The 22417-nt window shown below is 30.8% G+C and overlaps 1 long non-coding RNA gene across 3 annotated transcripts in view; it reads right to left on the bottom strand.

Annotated features, from left to right (window-relative positions):
- LOC120612528 (uncharacterized) overlaps positions 1-22417 on the bottom strand; it is a 278407-nt gene that overhangs the window by 16735 nt on the left and 239255 nt on the right. For all 3 annotated transcript variants that reach the window (XR_005655471.1, XR_005655469.1, XR_005655470.1), the window contains one exon: positions 19160-19209. This is a non-coding gene — a long non-coding RNA (uncharacterized LOC120612528). The remainder of the gene's footprint in view (positions 1-19159; positions 19210-22417) is intronic.

Genomic DNA, 22417 nt, shown 5'->3' with positions numbered 1-22417 from the left:
TGGTGAGTTCCTCATTCTTTTCCTTCTTTATTAACTAAGATTAGAACTCTGAATATGCCATTCTCCTAAAAAACTTCCATTTCTCTTCCTCACGTCTCCTAAAAAAAAGTTGCCCATATTGTCTTTTATTTCTTGAAAAGCCAGTTCTCTAAAATACTAGAATGGAGAAGCCCAGTTTTCCCAAATGGCTCTGTCTTTACAAGTCCCCAGGTGTTATCAAGATACGGTACAGAGATATTGTATGTGTAAAATATACTAGACTAAGCTAGAACAAAACTAAGAAATGACCAAATACATAAATTATACAGTACTGCCATGTAGCTAAAAGTTTTGAACAGTTTTCTCCTTTCTAGAATTTTTTTCATAATTGGGCATGATATATTATTCCTCCCATAAAGTGAGATTAAGACACAAATGGGTAAATTGGAATAGACATAGTCAGTGAACACCAACTTCATATTATGTGAATTGTATACCTGAACTTCTGTCAAAAGGAAACATTGATTTTTCCAATAATGATGGAAAGAAATTTAACTTTGGGTGGTGGACACAAATGCAATATACATATGAAGTATTATTGAATTATATTCTTGAAACCTTTATGATTTTATTAATCGATGACACCTCGATAATTAAAAAAAAGAATCAAAGGTCCATTCATGAAGATTACAAAGTCAATTGTCTAAAGTTTTAAAAACTGATCTCAAATCCAATTAAAATAAAATAATGGATTAACACAGTATAATATTGAAATAATTGAACCAAATATACAGGTGTCTTTGTCCATCTGGAAATCTGAGATAAATTTACTTGATACATTTCATGTTTAGTTATAAAACTACAAACTGAGTTTAGAATGTTAACATCACAATTGTATAAGTTAGAAAGCCCCTTTTTAGTGTCCTCTAGCTTTCTAAAAGTTCCTAAGTAATAAAATCTCTATTAATACTTTTATAATGATCTCTCATTATAGGAAAAAACAAGTAGCATTGTAAAGCTAGCTGTCATGTAATGTACAAAATAGTGAATACATTTGTTATTCATTACCTGATACTTTATAGTTATGAATTTTTCATATCCCTGTAGTGTCATCTTACCCCAGCTGTCCTGGCAAACATCCTGGTTCAAATCAGGGCCAGCCAAACATAAATAAATAAATGAAGTTGAACAGGTAGCTCTTGGAGGTCCTTTTTATAATATAGAGAAAAATCTTTGTCTTGTTTTTTAAAAAGATTGTCGTCAGGTAGGTATTGGCAAAAGGTTAATATTAATAAATAATTTAAATTTATTCATACTTGAAACAGTGGATATTAACTCTAGAAAGTTCAGAATGTCCATAGAACTATATTGTTTCACAGAGCAATAAAAGTTAACAAGTCCTTAGTTGTCTATTCTGCTTTCATTATCTTACAAATATATTAAAGCATACTTCATAAAAGTCTCTCATTCACACTCACATGAGAAAGTAGTCCTTCTTATCATAATACCACATTAATGATATTTCAAATATCCTTTTCTAGGTGGATTTAGAGGCATGCCTTAAATGGGGATGTTCTAAATTAGCAGATGAAGTATACTGTCATGAGATGGATCTATCTGCATTCATTTTCACCATTACACCAAGATAATTAATATTTACCTGCAAGACATACTCAGGACTCTGTATTCACCTATAATTTGTTCTAACTTGATCATCTTCTTTTTTACTTAAGAAAAAATATCAAAAAGTGAGAGTAATGATTGAACAAAACCAAACTTGAATTTTCTCTACATATGTAAACTGAATCACTCACAAATTTTCATATTTGAGTTTTTGTTAATAGCAAAAATACTTGAGACGGAACTTAGATTGAGATTTTGTCACATGCCACTTATAATTGTTAATGTAATATAGCTGTGATCTAAGTTAACTGGGCTTTTTAGGACATAACTTGTTTTGATATTTAAATCAGAATGATGTCAGTGATAAACTAATGTTAATGTTGAAGTTCCATTGGCTTCTTGTGAAAATGGGCCTGAAGCCTGTTCTATTAAAGATGATCCAAAGAAGTTTCTTATCTCAACAATTAAGTCAGAATCATACAGGCTTTCTCACATTTTAATAACTTCCAGATGGTGGATGAACTAAAATAAAACTCAGAATTCAATAAAAGTTTAGAAAAATATTAGCATAGTACAAAAGACTAAGAACACTAAGGAAGTTATTTTCAAACTAGTTTTTCCTTGCTTTAAAAAATGCCACTGGCAAGAATAATGATGCTTCCATAATGTTACTAGAGTGCTATATTTGTAAAGCAGCATGTAAGCCTCATAAAAGGGTAATGAGTTCCTTAAGTGATAGTAAAATAAGCTTTCATGTAGCGATATGCTGAGGTACTACTGTTCATGGGCAGCAGTAGAGTCACATTACCTATTTTGTATGGCAATTTTCACTAACAGAAAAAAAGAATTACAGTAATGGTCACATTTTCCTTTCTCTGACATAAAAAAAGGACTTTAGTGAAGTTCAACTAAGTAGAGAAAATGATAAAATCATATATAAAATTTATACTTATTTGGTTGTTCTTCTTTATATAAGCATGTCATTTGAGTTGACTAGGAGAAAATTTATCTTGCTGGCCACAGAATTACCCCCAGATATCTCTTTTCTGGTTTCTGCTAGGTTTATCAGTTATTACAGCTTCATAAAATATGCATAGGTTCTTTGACACTTATATTAAGTAACACTTGTTCTCCCTTCCATGTTTGCATGTAAAATAATAGTTAATAAAAGAAATCAATGAGTATTGCTGAAATTGTTTTTAATAGGAGGCATGTAAGAAGTTTCAAAAAGTTTCTTCAATCTAGTTTCTTTCTTACAGGAGAAACATCTTGTCTATCATACAGTTATGCACTGCTCAATGACAGAAATACATTCTGAGAAATGCAGTCAGGCAATTTCATCATTGTACAAACATCACAGAGTGCACTTACATAAACCTAGATGGTATAGCCTACTACTCACCTAGGCTACATGATGTAGCCTATTGCCCCTAGGTTACGAACCTGTACAGCATCTTACTGTACAAAAGAAAATGAGATTAATTCAAGTACAAGAGAAAATGATCAAAAGACAGTAAACATGAGATGTATGAAGCTACTGTCAGGCTAGCAAAGCATACTGTTTTAGAACAAATTATTTTTTTATAAGTAGAAAGAGTACAGCCTAAAATAATGATTAAAATTATAACATAGTAGATACATAAGCCAGTAACATTCATTTATTATCAACTATTATGTGCTATACTGAATTGTTTGCGCTAAAGTTTTATATGATTGGCAGTACAGTAGGTTTGTTTATACCAGAATCACCACAAACATGTGAGTGATGCATTGCGCTACCACATTATGATGGCTATGATATCATTAAGTGATAAGGCTATTTCGGCTCCATTATAATCTTATGGGACCACCATCATATATACTGTCTGTTTTGGACCAAAATATCACTATATGGGCATGACTGTAATTGAAATGCCCAGAGAATGAAAACTCCACATTAAATTCTATTGGCTAATTGCCTATAAAACCAAGAATGCTATTCCTTCACCTATCATAATTCTTAATTGGATTTCATGCTCTTTAGCAGCAAGAGGAAATAGATGTTTACAAAATTCAGAAATTTCCAGTAAGTGATAGGTACATTAAATATATTAATATTTTGTCATATTGTTTGGAAAGGCAATGTGTAGAGTGAAGGGAGAGATTATATCTAAGAAGCTTGTATGGTTCTAAAGGATTCAAATGAATTATGACTTCTGAGGCAGACATCTGAAAATAAATGTTTTTGAATGATGGCCTCCAGACAAATAATATAGATGACTGTGGTGAGGAAAAGCTCTCATTCTAAAGTCTAAAGTATATATTTCCCCCAATAAAAGCACAACCCAAAAAAACTACAGAATAGAATTTTCTGTGGTTTCATAGAAAGCTTAGCTCATTAGCACCAAATTATTGAAGTGCATTCCTTTAAACAAATATTTAAAATTTCTCATCAGTAATATCAAGGCAAAAAGTACTAAGATGCTAAATTCTGTTTTCATTGGACAGGGTAAATGTATATTTCTACCATTTAAATTATACTTTATTTAATAGAAGAACTAGATGAGAAAATTGATGATGCTCTGTAGCCACTAATGTTAAAAGTCTGTGCATGTTTGAAAACTAGCAACATAAAGGCAGATCTTATTAATTCTCAAATCTGAAACTAGTTTTCTGGTTGGGCTATCTGCTCAATCTGAGAGAAACTAGTTCTTCAGCACATAGTCTGAGGCGAGACGATCATGTGAAGACTAAAAAATATATTTTTTTGTGACAATGACATAAATTACTTTCATCAATTATTCCACCTAAACTTCATAAAAGCATGGTAAGATAAAACTATGCTTTCCCATATATTGCAAATTGAAAATTGAGGTACAGAGAAGTCAAATAACTTTCCTAAATCCTTACAGCAAGTTAAGTGCAGGAGCTGAGATTTGAATTCCAGTAGTTTAGCTCCTTGGTTTGTGCTCTTAACCACTAACCTAAGACTTTAAGAAAGTAGGGAGGGAAAAAGTATTTTAATTATATTTTTAGGCAAATGGCTTAAAGAGAGCCTATCACACACCCACTGTCCCCATCCCAATAAAAACATCTATAAATGGCATGAGGACAGTACAATAATCCTTCTGTGTCCAAACATGCAAGTAGTGAAGGAACACAGATGGATGGCCCCATCATTCTTCCAATGTCTGGTGGGATCGGCACAGTAGTAAAATTATTCCTTGCACCTAAAAGGGGCTAAGCACTAGTAAAAAACTGTAACTAAAGGTATTTTCAAATAAGGAGAAAGGATAAAAGAACTCTCAGAATTTTTGTCAAAACAAAACTAACTCTGTCTCTGTTCCTAATCTACCAATACAAAAAGTACTCCTGAATATGTCTCATATCTTATTTTAATATTGAGATAAAATGGATGTTTTGCAAATAACAGGATTTCAGTCATTATTCTCATTAGGCATTTTGCATAAAGTAAGAGATTTTATAATTTACTTTGCATATATCTATTATGGGTTAACTTTCTGAAAAAAGGTTTTAGAATTAAAAAATAATGAATTTTATATTATCTATATATTTCAATTATATAACTATGAATGGATGGTTGAATATCATCAGTCTAGAATTTGAGAATCTGGAAAATTTAAATAATTAAATTTAAATAATTAAATAATTTGAATAATTTTATCATAATCGTTTTAGTACATAAGTAAAATTTTAATCTACTTGTATGCTTTATTTATGAGTTTTATAGCTACATATAAACTTGAAATCTACATAATATGTACACATATCTTTCTCTTATTGTCAATCTTATTTTAGTACATCTGTCAGCAAAAAATATATATATAAATAAACAGTGTTTTTTTTGGAAAGACCAAACAGCAAGTGTGCATTGCATTTACACTTGTGTTTTAAGAGACCAGTTAAGAATGAGATCATATATTAACTCCATGTAATGATAAAATGACGCCAGAATGCTTCTTAGTTTTAAAGTGAAATCTAGAAATTTTAGAGCTAAACTTAGCTGTATATCTTCAGATTCATCACTTGGTACCATATGCTGTGTTTCTGATCACAATTCTCATAATCTGTGGAGTGGCTACAGATGTCTGCTTTTAAATAAAAACAGCAATTCGTTTTCCAAAGAATGGACATAGGCCACGTTTCTAATTTTAAGTTGGAAAATTTGTTCCATGTTACGGATTTATTTTTACTCCTGCAAACTCCTAACAAATTTACTATACCTGACTATTCTAGATAGTTCATTTTTATCAGTTTATCCATTTCAAGTAATATTTTTCAAAACCCCATCCTGAGTCTACATTCTGAAATTTTATGCAGTAATTACTTTCACCTATTATTTTTAAAAAATCTTTTAGGACAAGTGAATTCATAATTTTCTTTTTTATGGTTATGACTAGATATGAGTGATTTCAAAACATTTTCACTCTTTATTTTTCTCAATTGTGTATACCTATCAGTGAATGAAAAAAGTAGACTTTATATTTTACATTCATTTTAGACATTCCTAAAAATTTAATCCCACAAGTTAGGAATTGTTATTGAATAATTCAACAACTATTATTGAGTAATTCATTTAATTTATGAATAAAGAAGCTAAGGCTCACAGAAATTAAGTGAGTTGGGTCAGAGTACTAGAGAGGGGGCAAATTTAGAGCTGAATTTAGAAAATCTAATTCACTCAACTAAGTCAATCATCCCCTTTCATTGTTAAAGAAGCAAAGAGAACATATGATTTTTTAGACAGTGTTATCTAACACAGGCATATTCTACATTTCCATTTCCAAGGTTCCAAACACTTTATATTTAATTGTTTTAGTAAGTTTAACTACTCCCTTGAATTCTCAGCAGGTATGAGGTGGTGCTTTCTATTTTAAAAAATAAGAAGTACAGATGTGTACATATATGTATAATGTTGAACAGTAAATAACATTGTGAATCTTTCCAAGGCATAACTTTCAGAAAGTATGATCCACACATCCATTTACACAGAGGTGCAATGAAAGTAAATGATATGTCCAGACACTGCCACACCTATTACTAAATACCTTGATTTTGCCTAATTTTATTGGAATACCATACTGGTTATTTATTAACAGTTGATTTAGGATCTCTTTCTTTGTAGAGATCTTTTTATTCTTATTTTTTCTAGAAATGTATTTTCCTTCTCATAATTTCCAATTCATATTTTTTTGAGTCGTTATATAAACAGATAAAAATTGAGTCCAGAGAGAATATATTAACTGGCCCAGGACACATTTGATACTCCAACTCTATGATAAATCAAGAAATATATTAGGGTGGATAAAAATGATGTGATTTATCTCCAGTACTATTGATTTTCTTTGGTAGTTTCTTAGAACTATCACATAGCTGGATATAATAAATACAATGACATAAAATGCAGGATTTCCAAAAGTCAAGTTCGTACAATTCGTTATAACTTAAATAAAGTATCTTTGACATATACAATTGCTGAGTTCACTGGATGCATTTGCCTTAAACATTTTGTTGCTTATTAATTTATTCATTCGAAAAACCAATAGGGAGTGTTGGCTGCGTACCAAGTTTTTACTCTATAAGGTGCCACCTGTTACTCATATCAAAGAACTCTTAGCATGGTGATCATTATTAGCATGACAGCATCATTATGATAATAAATAGAACTGCCAGTGGTGCTTTTTGCAAGTTACTTTCTTCTTGCTCACTTGCCTTCCATCTTTACTTGTAAATATAAAAAAATAAAGAGGCATTTGATTTGCAAATATGGGAGACATTATTAATTTATCACATTGCTAATTAGGACCACATTCATCTCTTTTCTATCAAAGATATGTTTTACTCAGCTAGTTAGATGGTACTTTGGTAGATGAAATAACATTTCCTTACTTGTGCCATTTTAAAAGCAATTTATGAAGTCTATTGATAAAACAAAAGGCCATTATGCTCAGTACTAATTCATTGTTACTTGTTAGCAGTCAGATTTTGTCCTCAGAATCTTCCTTACATGGTCTTTCATTTTATCAAGATGATGATAGAGGATAAATGAATAATAGTATTTATATTTAAAATATAAAAGTATATAAATGTATCCAAGACTGCATTAGCAACACATTACAGCAAAATTAGACATATCTCAGAAATGGAAAAGTTTAAGATTAGGTGTTATATAAATATACTCTTCTTCAATATTTAATAGATTTAAAAAATTGTGGAGAAAACATACTCAAAAAAGTTCAACATTTGTTTATGAAAAAGCTCTTGGCAAACGAGCTCTACACAGAACTCAAACTGTTGAAGTTATAACTCCAGATGTGATTTTAAATGGTGCCTTCTCTTCAAAACTAGAATCAAAGGCCACTGTCACAGCTTCGACATTAAATCAAGAAATTCTAGCCTATAAGTATTAAAAACTTAGAAAAATACTTCCATGTTTGGAAATTTCATAAGTGAAATAAACAAATTAGAAGTGATCAGGGATTTCAGCAATAATGCTGAATGCAAAATCTTTATATAAAAGGCACTGTATTATTATGCACCAGTGAAAAAATATAATAGCAATAATATAATTGAGAGAAAAATATTCAAGAATATGAAAATTCCATGTAAAAAAAATCTATCAATTTTCCTTGGATTAATCCATAATAAGTACAATTCTAAACAAAACCTCAAAAATAGTCACGATGTGATTGATTAAAATAAAGCAAGAACCAAGAACACCCAAGATAATTTTGAATAACAAGGTGGAGATGTCAAATATCTAACTATAAAAACTACAGTCATTAAGATGATATTCACACAGAGACAGATAAACCAATGGAATGTAATCAAGAATCTAGAAATTGACCTATTTAATATGGAAATGGAAATCATGTATGAAAAACATGGAATTACATATTGATAGTAAATACTAAGTTTTTACATCTGTAATTTTAAGTGAAAAGACTTAGTGTTTATGTTGCTCTGATCTGAATGTACTATAGATATTTAAAATAATTTTAAAGTCCTTTTTTAATTGTTTTTAAAAAACTAGGTAAATTGAAATGATTGTTTTGAAAATTTTTAATGCTCAATATTAACTGTGTAGAACTCATAGGATTATTTATAAAAGCAGTTATTAACTTTTAAATACTGATATGTTTAATGAAACATTCTGGAATTTTTTTCTATACAAATTTTGTTCTAGGAAAAATATCAAGTTATCTTTTTTATGTTTTTGGAATAAATTTCTAAAATGTTCAGTTCTTCTCAATCTGTGCTTTATTACTTGTCATTGAAATTTTTGGCCTTATGGCTCCTCTTCATTCTTTTTTATTTCCTCAAATTTTGCTTTTTCTCTGTTAATACCTCCATTATATTTGTTTAACCTATTTATTTTTATTTCAAAGTAATATTTTCTAGCTTTATTCTTTTTATTTAAGGCTATGACTTAACTTTGAAGCACCACTTAAGTTTCATTCTATAAATTTTTATATGCAGTTTACGGTATTGTTTATTTCTGTTTCTACTAAAGAATAGTTTTTGAAATGTAAATTTAGAGGTGTATATTTCCAAATTTATAAAGTTCGTTAATTTCCTTTTTACACTAAAGTCTAAGATAATTTATACTGTAGTCACATGGGGCTGTCTGTATAGCAGATTCTTTGATTTTTGTTGATGTTAATTTTATGCAATAGCGTGTAGTCAAAATTCAGGAATACTCTGCATGTGCTTGAAAATAATGCATATTTAGATTAGTGTGTTATTCAAACATTCTATATCCACTCAAATATTACTTTTTTGACATACTAATACTGAGGAAATAATTTAAATATTCAGCTCCAATGGGGAATTTGTGAATGTTTCTATAATAATCTTAATTTTTGTTTATATATTAATATCAGATATTCATTTTATAATGTTCTATTTCTCAGATAAATTGTGTGTTTAATCATTAATTAAGCAGGCTCAATAATTCTTTCTTGTCTTGAAGTACATTTTCCCTGATGGAAATTTTTTCTTTAAGTTAGTATTTGCTTGTTATTGCTTTTTGTATTTTTATTTTCAATCTTCCTATTTTTAAGTTTTATTGCTAGATTCTTTAAGAAGGAGATAAATATATATTTTTCCAGTTTGTCAGTCTGGAAATTTATTTCCAGTAATTGGAATTTTACATTATATTACCATTACCAATAGATTTTTTTAAATCATCTTAATCTTGCTATGTACCATGCTATTTCCAGTTTTTTTCCTTAGTCTTTTTTAAAATTAATTTATTTTTAATTCCACTTATTCCCTATATTATTTTGGTAGTTAATTATATTTATTTTCTTAGTGGTTACTGCTAAAATTTTTAAATGCATACTACACCTTAAAAATTAAAATGACATCTATATTCTCCTCTCAAATACACAGGCCTTAGAATATTTTTATTTTTAAGTATTCCTTTGCATTATATTTCTGTATTTATGACCATATCCTCTAAAGCATTTTTTATTTTTGCTTTATTATAAAGACATATAATGTATATCTCCTTTTTACTAAGATATAACTTTTTAATCGTCTCTTACTCATCTTGCTGAAATTAACTGTTGGCTCTTACACCATTGGCTCTTAAAAGCAAGCCTCTTACTTACCATGACTGGAAAATATCTATAGGACAGTTGTAGTTTCAGCTTGAACTTACTATCACAGATGTTATCCCACTATTTATTTCAGGCTGTTTAGCCCTGTTTCTAACCCTTTAGTATTTTTCTTCATCGCTTACTTGAGAGCTTTGTTTATTAGGTTATTGCATTCTTCCTACATGTTTAGATATGTGCAATCATTAAAACACCTGCAGGAACATTTTCATATTTAGAACATCAATTTATCAGATGTAGTAAACCCATTGTTCTTTTAAAAGTACATTGCATTTGATTTCTAGCATCTATATTCTAAAATGGTATCGAGCTGTAATTTTTACTGCTACATTATTTTTTAAATTATGCTTTATTTTTAATATTTATGTAACTATCTCAATGAATACAATTTTAAGTACTTTAAAATATTAATTTATTTAATTATAACATATTAGGAGGTAAATAGTATCATTTCACAAAATCTAATAGAAAACCACTGCAAAAATATTAAAACTTATGATAGATTATACACCTTGTAAGTGCTAAAGGTAGGATTTAAACACAGGCACTCTAGCTTGAGAATAATTATTCCCAAATTTTAGGCTACGTTTCCTACCAGGTGTGTACCATGATGATCAATATTTTTAAATTATATTTTTCTTAGAAAACTATTCCTCTCTATAGAGTCTTAAATTTATGACTAAAACATCTTTCATGGTATTCTTATCTAATTTTCATATCTCCTTTATTTCTGTATTATACTCATTCACCTAACATTAACTTTTCATTTGTAATTTTTCCCTAGTTACCCATTATATTTGAGAAAGCAAAAGATGTTTTGATAATTTTATTGTTTTTCCTTTTAAATGTTGGCCTTTGCATTTTAACAATTATATTTTCTACTTCATAATTTTATAATTTGTGCTTATATCTTTATTAGGCTTTGCTTTTTTCATCACATAAACGTTTCTTTTTAAATGTTGAAAAAACAGATAACCAAAAGTTTGCAGCATCAGTGAACCCTGTGCGTTAATTCTCAAGAATCAGAGAAGATGGAGGTCGGTCAAATTCAAGCATATGAGTGACAAGAATAACTGAATAGAAACATTCTCATGGTTAGATTTTAGAACCACTGGTAATCTTGACTCTACATAGTGTCCTTGGTATCCACCTGAAAAATGGACTGATAACACTGGAATTTTTTCTCTAATGGCTTTATGTTAAAAATTCAGTTCTAATCTATTCTTTAAATGCCCAATAAAAGGTCTAAAATTTTCTGAGAAGCTGTTTGAAAATAACTAGAAGGTAATTTGAAGCAAATTAATTTGGTACGAATTTCATCTTTAATTCGATAGAAAAAGCAAAGAGTTTTTAAAAATGGCTATCTTTTCCTGAGAAATCATTTCTAGTTAGAAAGGAACCATCATGGGGCTATCTTTTCCTGAGAAATCATTTCTAGCAGAAAGGAACCATCATGGGGTTTTCAGAAGTTATAAGGGAGTTTCCTTGAATTTTGATTTTCATCTCCCCCCATCCCTTGATTTCTGATTTAGAAATTTCCAACTTGGGAAGAAAAGATGCAGGAATTGTTAAGTATAGGCAAATACAACTTTAATATTGCCTCGTATAATGCAGACTTCTCTCTCATAGTCAGGGAGCAGTCTAGATCCTCTGGGGACCTGAAAAGAAGCCATCTTTCTGATGGAGACAAATAAATACACAAAGCTTTTTGAGATTCATGAGCAGCAAGCTTAAAGATTATTCATACTTTCCTGCTCTTTGAAGTACTGGTGTGGAAATAGCCTTCCTCTTAGATCAAAATAAGAAAAAATAAGGTTGGTAAAAGAATAGTTAAAAACAATGGAAGTTTAGAAAATTAATTTATACCTATGTTGTTAAATTTCTTTAAAAATTTGTTTAGATTGTGTAAACACGAATCTTATAAAAATGCCCTTTATTCTTTTTTCTTTTTAAAATAGTACTATTATTGTAAAAGGAATGGCCCTTAATTTTCTACATGGTCAACAGAAGTCAACATTGACTGTTTTTTTTTTTTTTTAATTTTATATATTGTGGTAAGAACATAATATGATCTAACCTCGGCAAATTTTTAAGTGTACATTTTACTTTAGGTACAATGTTGTACAGCAAATCTCTAACAATTATTTATCTTGATGATTGAAACTTTATGCTGTTGATTAGTAACTCCTCATTTCCTCCTTCCTCTAACTCCTTACAACTACCATCCCACCGTGACTTTATGAATTTGACTATTGTAGATACCTCACATAAATGGAATCATGCTGTATTTTTCTGTGACTAGCATATTTTACAGCATAATGTCCTCAAGGTTCACCCATATTATCACATATTGTGGAATTTCCTTCTTTTTAAAGGCTGACTAGTACACCATTGTGTGTGTGTGAGTGTGTGTACATGTGCGTATTGCATTTTCTTTATGCATTCATCTGTTGATACATATTTAGGCTGTCGACTTATTTCTACATTTTGGCTCTTGTAAACAGAGCTACAATGAACACAGGAGTGTTGATATCTTTTTGAGATCCTGATTTCAATTATTTTAAATAAGTGCCCAGAATTATGATTGCTGGATCATGTGGTAGCTCTATTTTTATTCTTTGTGGATAAACTGTTTTCCATAGAGCTGTACCATTCTGCATAGCCATTAACAGTGCCCAGGTTTCAATTTTTACTTCTTCGCCAACACTTTTTTTAAAAAATAAATTCCCTCCTGACAGTGAAGTGACAATGAAGTGATATCTCATTGCAGTATTGATTAGCATTTCCCAATGTTTAGTGACATTGAACATTTTTTCATATAGCTGCTAGCCATTTGTAAGTCTTCTTTAGAGAAATTCAAGTCCTTGGCCCATTTTTAAATCAGATTATTAAATTTTTTGCTATTTAAATAGAGAAGTTGTAGGATTTCCTTATAGGTAGATTAAGCCCTTATATATATGGTTTATAAATATTGTCTCCCATTCCATAGGCTGTTTTTCAACTCTATTGACCATTTTCTTTGCTGCGGGACTTTTTGGCTTTATGTAGTCCCCCACTCTGAGTTGACTTTTGTATATGGCATCTACCAGGTCAAACCACCACATCTATTCTCCTCTAGGCAGCTACACTGTGCAGAACCCATTAGAGCTCCAAGACTGGCAAGACAGAAGCCATTTCTCTAGGGAGCCCTACCAAAACTGTTGGGGTTTTGGGAATGCAAACCAATCCATCCTCTTTCCTATGTGAAGCTAGGAGCTGGGGACATTTTTTTCCTAATCAAATCCTGTCCCAGGGTGGGGGACACTGTCCCAGGGTCGGGGACACTGGCAGATAGTGTCCAGAATCTCCCTATAGGCCCTGGTAAGTCTGATTTCATGTTTTTCCAGGGTACAGGAGCCTTTCAATTAGTTTGATTTCTCACAAAAGGAAGTTGCTCATAAGTTGTTTACTTGGCGTGTTTGGGAGGTGGGAGGTAGGAGGCGATGGCTCTGGGCTTCCTATTGCACCATCTTGCAGATGTCATTTTTATTCTGCTTTCCTTTTATATTTCTTTGACTGAATCTTTAATTAATTTCAGTTCTTTCCAAGTTTTAATTATGAGAAAGTAAATGAAAAAAGACTGTGTTTCAAAATATACTTGAATTTATCAGTTTTTTGTTTTGTTTTGTTTTGTTTTAAATAATGGTAACTTTCTTAATAGTTTCCTGGCATACTTACTATTCTCCTCTGGTGTAGTTGTCCCATTGTTGTCTTATTGATGTAGGAAGGAATTATTATAAATTTTGAATCATTTAAATAAATCCATAGAAACTTGAAAAATTTATTTTCTTCATAATTTTATATACAATAACATATAAAATTTCTAAGAAAACCCGTGTTTAAAGGATTCTGCCTGGTCAGAGCATGGTGAAGTGAGAGATGTCCCCAGATTTCTCCCCTTGAAACAATACTAAGCCAAACATCTAAAACTCAACAAAAAACACCTAACCTGCACACAAGCACATCTGAGTAAGGGATATGCAAATAAGAGCTACCACAGGAATGAACTGGATCTTGGAATTCGAGAAGTTAACAGAAGTCCAAATTATCTCAACCCAAAAAGGCCTTCTCCAAGACACATTATATTAAAATTAATCAAAAATTAATTACAAAGAAAAAATTCTCAGGGCACCCAGAGAAAAGAAGACAGTAACCTATAAAGAAAAGCCCATTAGATTATCATCACATTTCTCAGCACAAACCTTACAAACAAGAAAGGAGTGGAATCAAAAATTCAAACTATTAAATGAAAGGAACTACCAGCCATGAATAATGTACTTAGCAAAACTCTCCATTAGATATGAAGGAGAAATAAAGACCTTTCCAGACATATAAATATTGAAGGACTTCTCCACTACCAGGCTTACATTACAGGAAATAATGAAAGGGGTAGGCTCACCTAAAACAAAACGACAAAAAATACATAACTATGAGTAAGGCGACTTGCAGTCAGATAGAAGAGGAGGAATGCACCCCTTATTAAGAACAGTGAATTAAAAGCTTAAACAATAAGAAATTTGCTATAGCAAGATAGTAATGAATGTTCAGCATACATAGGGACAAACAGACAACAATAATAGAAAAGTGAAGGATTCAAAGATCCAAATTCTCAAAGGGGAATAGAGATAAGGCATACACAGAAGAAAATAGACTGCTATATATGTAACTATCCTTTACATATCTGCAATGGTAACCACATGTCAAAGATTCAGATTTTCCACCTTAATTTCCAAATGGAGCTGATCTATTGGAAGCAATTTGGAAATAGCCTGAATGAGATAATAAATTTTGAGGTCAGATTGGATACTCTCTTGTTCTGGGCCTTCTTAGATTTTAGAGGCAATATATTCCTCACAGGAGTGTGCTACCCTGGTCCATTTACTGAGTGATCCAAAAAGATGCTATTTTTGAGTGGGACCTAGAACAAGAGAAGGCTCTGCAACAGTTCCAGGCTGACATGCAAACTGTTCTGCTACTTGGATCATATGATCCAGCAGATCTAGTGGTGTTTAAACTGTTATTGTCAGATAGGGATGTCATTGGTATCTTTGGCAGGCCCCCTATAGGCGAATCACAGAGCAAACTCTTAGGATTTTAGTGCAAATCTTGCCATTCTCTGTGGCTAACTATTCTCCTTTTGAAAAATAGTTTGGCCTACTACTGGACCTTAGTAGAAACAAATGCTTAATGATGGGCCACCAAGTACCATGTGAGTTGAACTGCCCATTGTGAACTGAGTGTTATTTAATTCACCAAGCATATACAGCAGGACCTTGTCATCAAAGTGGTATGTAATGATCAGACCCAAACAATCCCTGAAGGCACAAGTTATATGAAGAAATGGTCCAAATCCCATTCCTGCCATAATACTTTCTCTCTTCCAGCCTGCACTATGGTTTTATGGGGGAGTTCCCTACCATCAAGTGACAGAGAAAGAGAAAACCTGGGCTTCGTTTACAATGGTCATGCATGACATGCAGTCACTACCCAAAAGTGGACAGCTGTGGCAAGAGTCCCTTTTAGAGACATCCCTGAAAGACAATTATAAAATGAAATTCAGTGGTCAAAATTTAAAGTAATGCACCTGGTTGTTCACTTTGGAAAATGGACAGACATGTAATTACATACAATTAGAATGTAGACTATGAAAAATTAATAATGCATGTTAAAACCTTACAACTACTACTGAATTATAGTAGAAATGCCTCTAAGAAGGCACTGTAGGATATACAACAAGAGACATTTTTAGAGAAAGCAAAAAGGGAAACAAAAAAGAATAAGAATACATGAATGAATGGAAAACTAATACAAAAAGAGTAGACTTAAACCTGATAATATATAAACTATAGTAAATATAAATGATCTAATTACTCTAATTAAAACATGTAGCTTTTCAGAATTTATACACTAAAAGACAAAATCCAACTACATCCAGCCTTTAAGAAACACACTATAATTATAAATATACTGAAAGATTAAAGTAAAACTATGAGAAAATAGAGCATTCAAAATACGAATCATAAGACAGAGTATCTCTATTCGTAACTTACAAAGTTAGCTTTAGAATAAGGAATATTATGGCACAAAAATACCATAATAATAAAGGATCAATTAATTAAGAACACATAGCAAAACTAAATGTTTACAAATGGGAAAGTGGGTACACACACACACACACACACACACACACACATTTAAATATAGCAAATATGATAGTCTCCCCGTATCCAGTTTCACTTTCTGCGGTTCTAGTTATCTGTAGTCAATTGTAATCTGAAAATATTAAATGGAAAATTCCAGAAATAAACAATTCATAAGTCTTAAATTGCAGGACATTCTAAGTAGCGTGATGAAATCTCACACCATCCTGCTACATTCTATCTAGGATGAGAATCATCACTTTGTCCAGTGTATCCACGGTGTATATGCTCTCCACCCACTAGTCACTTAGTAGCCCTCTCTGTTATCTGATCTACTGTCATGGTATCGCAGTGCTTGTGTTCAAGTAACCCTTATTTTACTTAATAATGGTCCCAAAGTGCAAAAGTGCTGATGTTGTCAATTCAGATATGCTGAAGAGAAACCATAGAAAAACAAAAGCAATTGTATGCTGAGGTTGGTAAAAACAAATCTCATATTGATGAAATTGTGAAGAAGGAACGAGAAATTCATGCTAGTTTTTGCTATCATACCTCAAATGGTAAACATTATAGCCACTGTGCATGGTGCTTAGTTAAGATGAAAAAGTCATTAAATTTATGGATAGAAGACATGACAACTTTGTGGCTCAAAGCTTGTCATTCTGTCATACCTTCAGAAGGTTAATAGCAGCCTAACACTATGTCACAATGCTTATGTCATTCACCTCACTTCATTTCATTATGTAGGCATTTTATCATCTCTTAGTATTACAAAAAGGGTGAGTATAGTACAATAAGTTAGAGAGACAGACCACATTCACATAACTTTTATTACAGTATATTTTTACAATTGTTCTAATTATTATTATTGTTAATCTCTTACTGAACCTAATTTATAAATTAAAATTTATCATAGGTATGTATGTATAGGAAAATACATAGTATATATAAGTTTGGTACTATCTGCAGTTTCAGGCATCCACTATGGGCCTTGAAAATTATCTCATGGATGGGAGGAGAATTGTATAGCAAATATACATATATGTAAATATATGTATATTAATATATAGCAAGTACTATAGGACTAAAAGAATAGACAATTTTGTAATTATACTAGACTTTAAACTCTCTCAGTAACTGATACTATAAGTAGAGAAAAAATCAATAAGAATACAGAAGACCTGGATTTATAGAAAGTAAAAAATAAAATTTATAAAACACTACATCCAATAATGGCAGGAAATACATTGTGTTATTGTATATAAAACATTCACCAATATAGAGCATATGCTGAGCCACAAAAAAACTCAACAAATTTTAAAAGATAGAAATTAGAGCATGTTCTCTAATCACAATGGAATTTTATGAGAAACTACACAACACGAAAAACTCCAAAGATCTCCAAATCTAGAAACAAAGCACTATATAGCAAAATATCCGTGGTAAGAGGAGAAATTTCATCAAATTTAGAAAATATTTTGAAAAAATGATTATAAAAATGCAACATATGAAAATCTGGAGGACAAATCCAAAAGTATGCTTTGGGAAGAATTTTTAGCTTTAAATAATATATAAGAAATGAATAATTAAAATCAATAATGTAAGCTTCTACCTCAAGAAATTGTGATGGACAAATATAGAGGACAATCTGGTGATGGCCAGAGGGGAGGGGGTTGGGCGGCTGGGAGAATGGGGTGAAGGGTTAAAGAAGTACAAATTTGCAGTTGACAAATGGTCACAGGGATGGAGAGCACAGCATAGGGAATGCAGTTAGCATTAATGTAATGGCTAGGTGGAGAGCCAGAGGAGAGAAAGCAATTAAGGGGATTGTTTTATAAAATATATAAATGTCCAACCAATGTACTATATACTTGAAACTAATAAAATAAAATAAAATAAAATAAAATAAAAAAGTAAAAATCAATGGAAGGAAAAAAAAAGTAGTCATGATAGAAAAAAATTAATCCCTAAGTAGGACACAATAAAGAGAAGAAAGCAATGACCTAGCCTATAAAAGAAATGGGGGGAAAAAAAAGAAACCGAAAGTTATTTGAAAAAAAAAAACAACACAATAAAATTCAAAAACCTTTAAACTGAGCAAGTAAAAAATAGAGAACAAAAATTAACCAATATCAAGAATGAAAAAGTACCATCCCACTGAATCTATGGGTGTTACAGTAATATAGGAAGAATATTATAAATAATGAACACTAATATAGTCTGTTTAAATGGAATGGACAAATGCTTGTAGAGACACAAATGACTAAAACTGCCAGAAGAATAAAGAGAAAATATAAACAACCTGTTTTTACTACAAAAATTGACCTTATAATTTAGAGTTTCCACAAATGAACCCCTGGGACCACATGATTGCACTGGTAAATTCCATCAAATATTAAAGAGATAATTTCAACCTTACACAAATGTTTCAGAAAACAGAGGAGAAAACACTTCTCAAGTTACTTTTGGATACCAGCACTACGACCTTGATATCAGAAAAGGACATACTTGATACGCAAATCAGGCATGGACATTATAAAAATAGGAAATTACAGACCAATGACCCTTACAGATATAGATGCAGAAATCCGCACAAAAAAAAAATATTGGCAAGTTAAATAAAAGAAAAACATATAAAATACATATCTCATTCCCAAATCAGTTTTATACTAGCATCTGCACACTGAAAATTATAAAACATTTCTGAGAGAAATTGAAAAGAACCAACAATTATCCAACAATTATGAAAACACTTACCTATACAAAGCCTCAGACATGAATGCTCATAGTAGCGTTATTCAAAATAGCTGAAAAGCAAAAGAAAATTTCATCAATAGAAGGATAGATAAAGTTTAGTATGGTGTATAATACAACATGATGTTCAAGGGGAAAAAAAAAAAAAACCTGCTTCATGGGAAAATTTGGATGTAACTCCAAAACATCATTCTGAGCAAATCAAGCCAGACTAATAAATAAATAAATAAAAACTGAATTATTTCACTTATATGAAACTCTAGAATAGGCCTAACTACTCTCAAGTAACAGAAATTAGAGCAGTGGTTGCCAGATTCTGGTGTCGGTGTTGGGAATATTGACTGCAAAGAGTAACAAGGCTACTTACTCATTAGGATGATAGAAATGTTTAATGCTTAATTATGATGATTACACTGACATACACATTTATCAAAACTCATCAAACTATACACTATGTGCATTTTTATTTTATGTTAACTATCCATCAATAAAGTTCATATTAAAAGAAAATAATAGCATTAGTTTTTTTTTTTTATCTTGGGAAATTATTAGAAAATATTTAAGGTAAAACTGTTGAGTAAATAGAGAACTCACTCATAAAAAAGATTCTCTCTTTAAAAAAAATACATGAAAAATTGTTTACCATGATTTTATGTAATAGTTTTTTAAGACATAATGACTAATAATGAGAAACTAGCTAATTGAATATAAAAAAGTTTTATGTTCCAAACTCCTTAATACACTGTTTCCCTACATGTGGTAAACTTTAACATCTGAAACTCTGAGACTAGATGAGTTAACTTTCCAAAGGGGATCATCTTGAATACTAATGTTCATAGTCTTCTGTAGCTCTGAGTGGGTACCTAAAAGTAAAATGATCAATTTTCACTTACAGAGATGTTTAGAAAAAATTAACAAGTGTTAAAGTCATCAAGATCCATATGACTTTAGGGAAAACTAGCCTGGTTTAAAGACTGCTGTTTTAGAAATCAAACATTTAGATGTCTTATTCAGACATAATACATTCTTGAAAAGAATGTTGTTGTTGTTGTTGTTTTTTTACTGAAGTTTAAGCCTTTTCAATTACTACATGAGGCTTGTAACTTATGTCTAATTAAAAAGTATTTTTATGAAGTTACCTATGTTAAATACATCTTTACATATAAAATGCCACATTTACACACACATAAATAACATATCGACATTTGAACATCACTAAAACATTTAATATAATCATTCTGAGGAAAGAACTATAAGTTAGAGCTTATCTTTAGGAGAAAAATATGCAGGATGTTTCTAGTCAAGCAATGAATTTTAAATAAACTTTTTAAGAGGTCTCAAATATAATAAAATTAATGAAAATTAACACAATGTGAAACAGCAGAAATGGAGTATGACCAGCATAAATCGATATTAAGTCCAGAAGTTCTAAAAAGATATTATAATTCTGAAAACAATTATCTTAAGAAGTCATAATAAGAAAAAAAGGCAATAAATCTATTATGGTCACTCTCAGGAGTGTTCCCCTTCACCTTATTATTGAACTGTTAAAATAAAACACAAAACTGTGCTGTAAGCTCAGTGACCTCTCCATCAGTTAACACAAATGCTTTGTGTTCTGAGGCAAGGTCAAAACTCCAAGTCAACTAAAGATCAAAAAGGTCTTGTGGCATGAGTAACATATCATGTAATTTTCAAAGAGGTTGCGACCTGACTCAATTAAAAACAAGATATAAAAATGGATTTTTTATTTGCTTTCAAAATATTGTGGATTAATTTTAATACAGTGACCGTAATCTCCTTTCCCATATGTAGTTCCATTCCACCTCAATTTTCAAAAATTTTATCAGAAAACACTGGCTTCACATAAATAAAATAATTCCTCTATTCTAGTGTACATGCGCCTAAAAGTCTTTCAGTTGTAAATGAGCATTTTTATTTAACTTTGAATGACTGATATTCATGGTCCATATTTTTACAGATAGCACATTGCTAACTTCAAAACCTATTTGCTGAGAAAAAAGGCCTTCACTATTCAGGGTTCATGTATTTACTAATCTTGCTTGAGTGGCTTATATAAAAAGATATATATTTTTCTCTGCATGAGATGCATACCTTAGCAAGTTTATGCAAAATGATTACTTTTCATATTCAATTTAAGAAAAAAATCTCCACAATATTTGTTTTTGGATAATCTAATGAAAGTACGATTTCTTTTCAATAGCAAAATATTCAGATCTGTTTTTATACCTAAGTGAGAAACTATTTATGAAAATGCAGTCTCATTTAGAAAGTGATATTTAAGATTGTGCTCTTTCATACTCTGAAGCAAAATTAGCTAAAACTAGGATTTCATAAAACTACCTTTGTAAGTATTACTATGTTTTTCCCAGCCACTATTTTGCTTCCCTTTTTCAGATATATCGCATATATTATCATAATAATAATCTAAAAATAGAGTGAAAATTGGCTGGTAAAATTGCCTGTAGGCTGACATTATTGTGAAACTATCAAGAATGAAATGCTGAACCAAGGGATACGGGATAGTGTCTTCTGGAAATTAATTCCAGTTGAGCCTTTGTGAAACCTTAATCACATAATCCTGACTTACCAAAATCATTTTTAAGAAAATTTAGTGCTCAGGATAACTTCTGAGAATAAAATTTTATGGTAATCTGTAAGCAAGGCAAAGGCAATGTAAGATGGACAAGCTTTTTCTCCATCTGAGCCTCAAAACTCTAATAACGGCTCCAAGGACTGAGAAGGTTATTTGATTTCCTTATCCACTCTGTGGCCTCTGTTGAAACTTCTCGTTAATATTTATCGATGTTCTTTTAATATTACCATTTTGTTCACTGAAAAGTTCACTGGTAGAATCAACTTATTTCATATTGTTAACTGAAAAAGCTTAGTTTCTATTTAGTTAGAAGACTGTGTATTTAAAGTGACCCAAACCATGACAACATTTTCTATTTATCAACTAATTTTCATTGAAGAAAAACAAATCACATAAGAAATTAAGTCTGTACTAATGATAAATTCAATAAAAAAAGAGTAAAATTATCTAATATTTCTATGAGACTGATAAAATGTTTTTTCAGTCTCACATATGGTTTAAGCTGTAGTGTTGTGTCAATTACTTCAATTTAGCAGTTTTACTCATTATTTTACTTAACAATTATGACTCTGGTTTGATTTCAACAGCTTGGGTTTTTTTCAAAATGGCTGGCACTTTGGAAGACTTTTAATAAATTTGTGTTC

Source organism: Pteropus medius, unplaced genomic scaffold, assembly GCF_902729225.1.
Source record: "Pteropus medius unplaced genomic scaffold, Ma_sr-lr_union100, whole genome shotgun sequence".
NCBI lineage: Eukaryota > Metazoa > Chordata > Mammalia > Chiroptera > Pteropodidae > Pteropus > Pteropus medius.
The sequence above is the reverse complement of the archived record's forward strand: the minus strand, read 5'-3'. Positions and strand labels throughout refer to the sequence as shown.